Source organism: Lampetra planeri, chromosome 53, assembly GCF_965212315.1.
Source record: "Lampetra planeri chromosome 53, kcLamPlan1.2.h2, whole genome shotgun sequence".
Classification (NCBI taxonomy): domain Eukaryota; kingdom Metazoa; phylum Chordata; class Hyperoartia; order Petromyzontiformes; family Petromyzontidae; genus Lampetra; species Lampetra planeri.
The window spans coordinates 1,188,518-1,192,757 of record NC_136159.1 but is presented as its reverse complement, the minus strand read 5'-3'; positions in this window follow the sequence as shown (position 1 = coordinate 1,192,757).

Below are 4,240 nucleotides of genomic sequence, written 5' to 3'. Positions count from 1 at the left end.
ACAGCGCACCGTGTCCGTGTTGCCCTCACCAAGATGGCGGCGATGGGACAGCGCACCGTGTCCGTGTTGCCCTCACCAAGATGGCGGCGGTGGCATAAGTCCAATCGATTCGTGTTGCCCTTACCAAGATGGCGAGCGACGTCAGATTAACGTAATACATTGGGCTTCAGAGGGGCTCCTCAACTTACGAACATTCCACTTGTGAACTTTCGGAGATACGAACAAACCTGTCCGTATGTCATGGAGATGTCACATGAAGAACCAGTTGGCATCTACATCTGCAGAACATGAAGAACCAGTGCCATTTACATCTGCAGAACATAAAGAATAAGTGACATCTACTGGAGATTATGCAACTTTTAAAGCCATTCCCCGTGTTTAGTGTACATGAAATCGACAGGACTTACGAACAAATCGACTTACGAACAGCCGTCTGGAACCGAACTCGTTCGTAAGTATAGGAGTCATTGTACCGTAGTTTATCGTATTACATAAAGTCCCCTCTGATCTTCGCACCTGATAGGCTCACAGTGATGACTATCACTTTTACTCCCCTATTTAAGACTGTAAATAGGAAGACTTCTTCACAATTCTGCAACTCGCCTGATGAAGCTGGTTGTTGTAATCGCCAGCGAAACGTCACGATACTCAGATTGTAAATGTTGTGGGTTTACTCTCCAACACATCGGTGTGCTGAAGTAGTCACTAATTGGCACGTTTTGTTAACGTGACACACCTTACGATGTGGCTGTGTCGGGTGGTGGGTCAACGGCACATTTATATGAACGCGATCTAACCCTAATATAACTTTATGATAAACAACTGGCGACTGAACGTATCGAGAGCGCAATAATGTTGAACATTGCCCAGATACTGCACTGTAAAATACGAACCCCTTGCATCATATATGGCTTCCAGGCAAACACATTGCGCAATCGCACTACAGGATATTTATTTAGGTGGTGGGGCGAATGATAAACTTATACATAGCACCGCACCCGGCACGCCACATTCAGTATACCTCTCACGATGACTGCGGCTCGTAGTCACATGCCTAACCCAGGCAGTCCACCAAACAAGCGTTCAGGAAAACAGTGAGAGACAAAGCCCATGGTGAACCCAAGGTTCTTGCCATGTGCAGCAGGCACAGTCAGTATTGTTCAGCTAGAGCAGTGTTCTTCATTGAGGGCCCGCAGTTCACCTGGCAGCCCCTGGTGGCCTTTCGTGCGGGCCCTGACGTGTGGCCCCCGAAAATACACAAATGTGAAAAGACCCCATCGTGCTGTCAAACCCAGTCGTTTCCAATGTGTGGATTACCTCTGAAATTAGTGAAGAACACTGAACTAGAGTAAGCACCTCGGTATACCCTCTAGGGAGGCCCCATTACGACGTGTTCCACCAACCCCACACGCAAGTGGCTCGATTACTCTACTGCTAGAAGTGCCAGAGGGTGGGGGAGAGGTGGCACAGTGGTTTTTAAGCACTGCACAGTCACCAGCGTGGGCGAAGTCTGGTCAAAAACAGACGAGGTGTAGATCTGACATCATTGGGCTGGAAATTTTGGATGGAGAAAGGAGGGAAGGTGCGTGGTAGTGGAGCCACCAGTAGAATGGAAATGAATCATTAATCATGCAGCCTGTGGGTTGAGCCGCGTTATCCAGAATTAACGAAACAGCCCACTCATCAACAACAGTGCGGCTTTAAAATGGAAGATATATAAAAGGGGACGTTTCAGGCAACGGACTTTCAACATGTCCATGAAACGTCACTGATTATATGCTTCTTAAGGACTCAGGGTTGTTGAAGAATGTGCTGAGTCTTTGTTGTTGTAAATGTTCTCATGCACCATGCAGCAGCATTACCAACAGAATTACTCTGGGGATTTTTCCTTTACGGAAGTAATATTTTAATACGAATTTCAACAATGGACCCATTTTTGCCTACTTCTGCTACCGTCAATAGCGATTACGTTCAGTGACATCTGAACCAGCCCCCCACATCTTCACCAACCCACACTGACCAGCGTGGTGAAGTATGGTCAAACAACCCCCACGACCGACACGCCATAGCTGGCTGGACCCTTCATCCCACAGTAGATTGACAATGAGCTGTACATTTTTTGAAAAAATGTGACCGATGACTATCATACGTGTTAAAATAGTTTTATGAATACGAGCATGTTATCTTCACTAACTATGCTTTTAAATATTCTAGATATTCTAGATTCCTATTCAAATCTAGAATTCTAGATTCCGTTTGCATTACTATTCTATTTCGCCTAAACACGAGAATTGCTGTTATGCTTGTTATGAGATGTGTTTTTTTTTGCAGTCGGGGTAAGTTAACTCTTCTTGTTGATGTTTTCGGGCTCATGAATGGAATTTCGAAAAGACAGATAAACTCTGCGTTATCTCCAAAAGTCTAAAACTCCACAGTTCAAACGTTCCTAGACCATTAAATCATGTGATGCAATGAACCGTGTTTACCATTACAAGCTTGCTTTATCATGTTACTTTATTGAAAAAGCAATGTTATAATCATAACAAATAACCAGCAGCTATGGTCAACCCACTGCTGGATGAAGCCCTCCTCAACTATGTACACTATGCGCAGCTGTTTTATTACTCCACTGTTGGATGAGTGCCTCCCGACGCCGTTGTGCTGGGGGTTGTCTGACCATACTTCACCAATATGGTCAGTCCGGGCTGGTGTAAGGTAAGAAGGCTATCGACACCATTGGAACCTCATTTGCCAGTAAAAAATATGATAATTGTTTTTTTACCCTTTTATCTGGCAACAAAACTGACACTTTAAGGACAGTGCATACATGATTAATCAACTTTAAGGACAGTGCATACATTATCAGAGTTATGTTTTTTGTTTGCATTATGACTGCAGGTATTGTGGTCTATGCAAACATGACTCCTTGTAAAAAAAAGTGTCAGTTTTGTTGCCAGATAAAAGGGTAAAAAACCAATTATCAAGGCTATCGACGAGACCACATATCGCGGGACAACACCATTGGATGTTGCTGCACTTCCCAACTTGCTGTTGGCCATTGAAGCTATGCCAGCAGTCTACAAGGCTTTTTAATGCATCATTTTCCACCACACAAGGAATATCCACGCTGAGATCCTGCTTAGCTTTTGAGATCTGACGGGGAAAGTTCGGGTGCATTCAGGGTGATTTGGTTCATAGGGGTCCGAATTGCATTGACGGTAGTGTAGAGTGTTGGGAAAGTCTCCGATTCCGGTTGCGAAACGCATCTCAAATGGAGTTATTTTCCACTGGAATTAAACCGAGAATTGAATTAAATTCGCAGAAATGTTATGACGAACTGTGTGTCAATATTGTTCCGATTAGTTTTTTTTGTTGAAAGCGGGGACAATTCCAGCAAACAAAACGGCATCTATTTTGACACAATCGGGCACCGAGGATGCTGCTGATGGGATAAACATGTTAAGCCACGCCGAGTTTCAAGGTTTTCTTTGAATGATAGCCCTGCTACCATTGCGATATTCTGCCTGACTGAATTCGTGGTAGAGGCTACCAGGGATGAACCCGGATAAACCCCACCACGTATACACACCAGCGCAGAAGGTAAGAAACAAAACCTCGGAAAATGGATTAAGCTCCCACCTCGTACCCCCTTGTCTGTAACACCTGGTATTACCCGGGTAGTATCACATCCACGTGCTCTAACATGCAGGCTCAACCGTACAGTGGATAGATCATGGCTGATGATGTATCTCATCATCACAATGCTGTCTCTAACTCATAAAGTTCCTTAAATGTAAAGAACAATTTTTGGGCAAAGCACTTTTACTGAAAACATCAACGTCACCAGCCATGTGCTATCAACTGCTAGATGAACCCCTCCACACACCGAGGGTAACTCTCACGATCTTTTATTTTACCATACTCAATATTAATTCCACCATAAAAGAAGATTCTGGAAACCCGGATTACATAACCGGCCCAACGAAAACGAAACACACTGTAAACTAGCTTCCAACACGGGGACCTTCATAAACGCCACACTTTCCAACGCTGGCAGCAAACAAAAAAACCCCGTGCGTTATTATTCACACAGCAGATCTTTCACTTGGATTATTTTAGAAACCTATCAGACAAGAAAAATCCCACCACTTGACCGAGGGAGAGAGGGGGAGGAAGTTGGGGGCGTGGCCTCTGCCCCGCACCGCCCCGCCCCCAGTCAGTGCTGGGCCACAAAACCGAC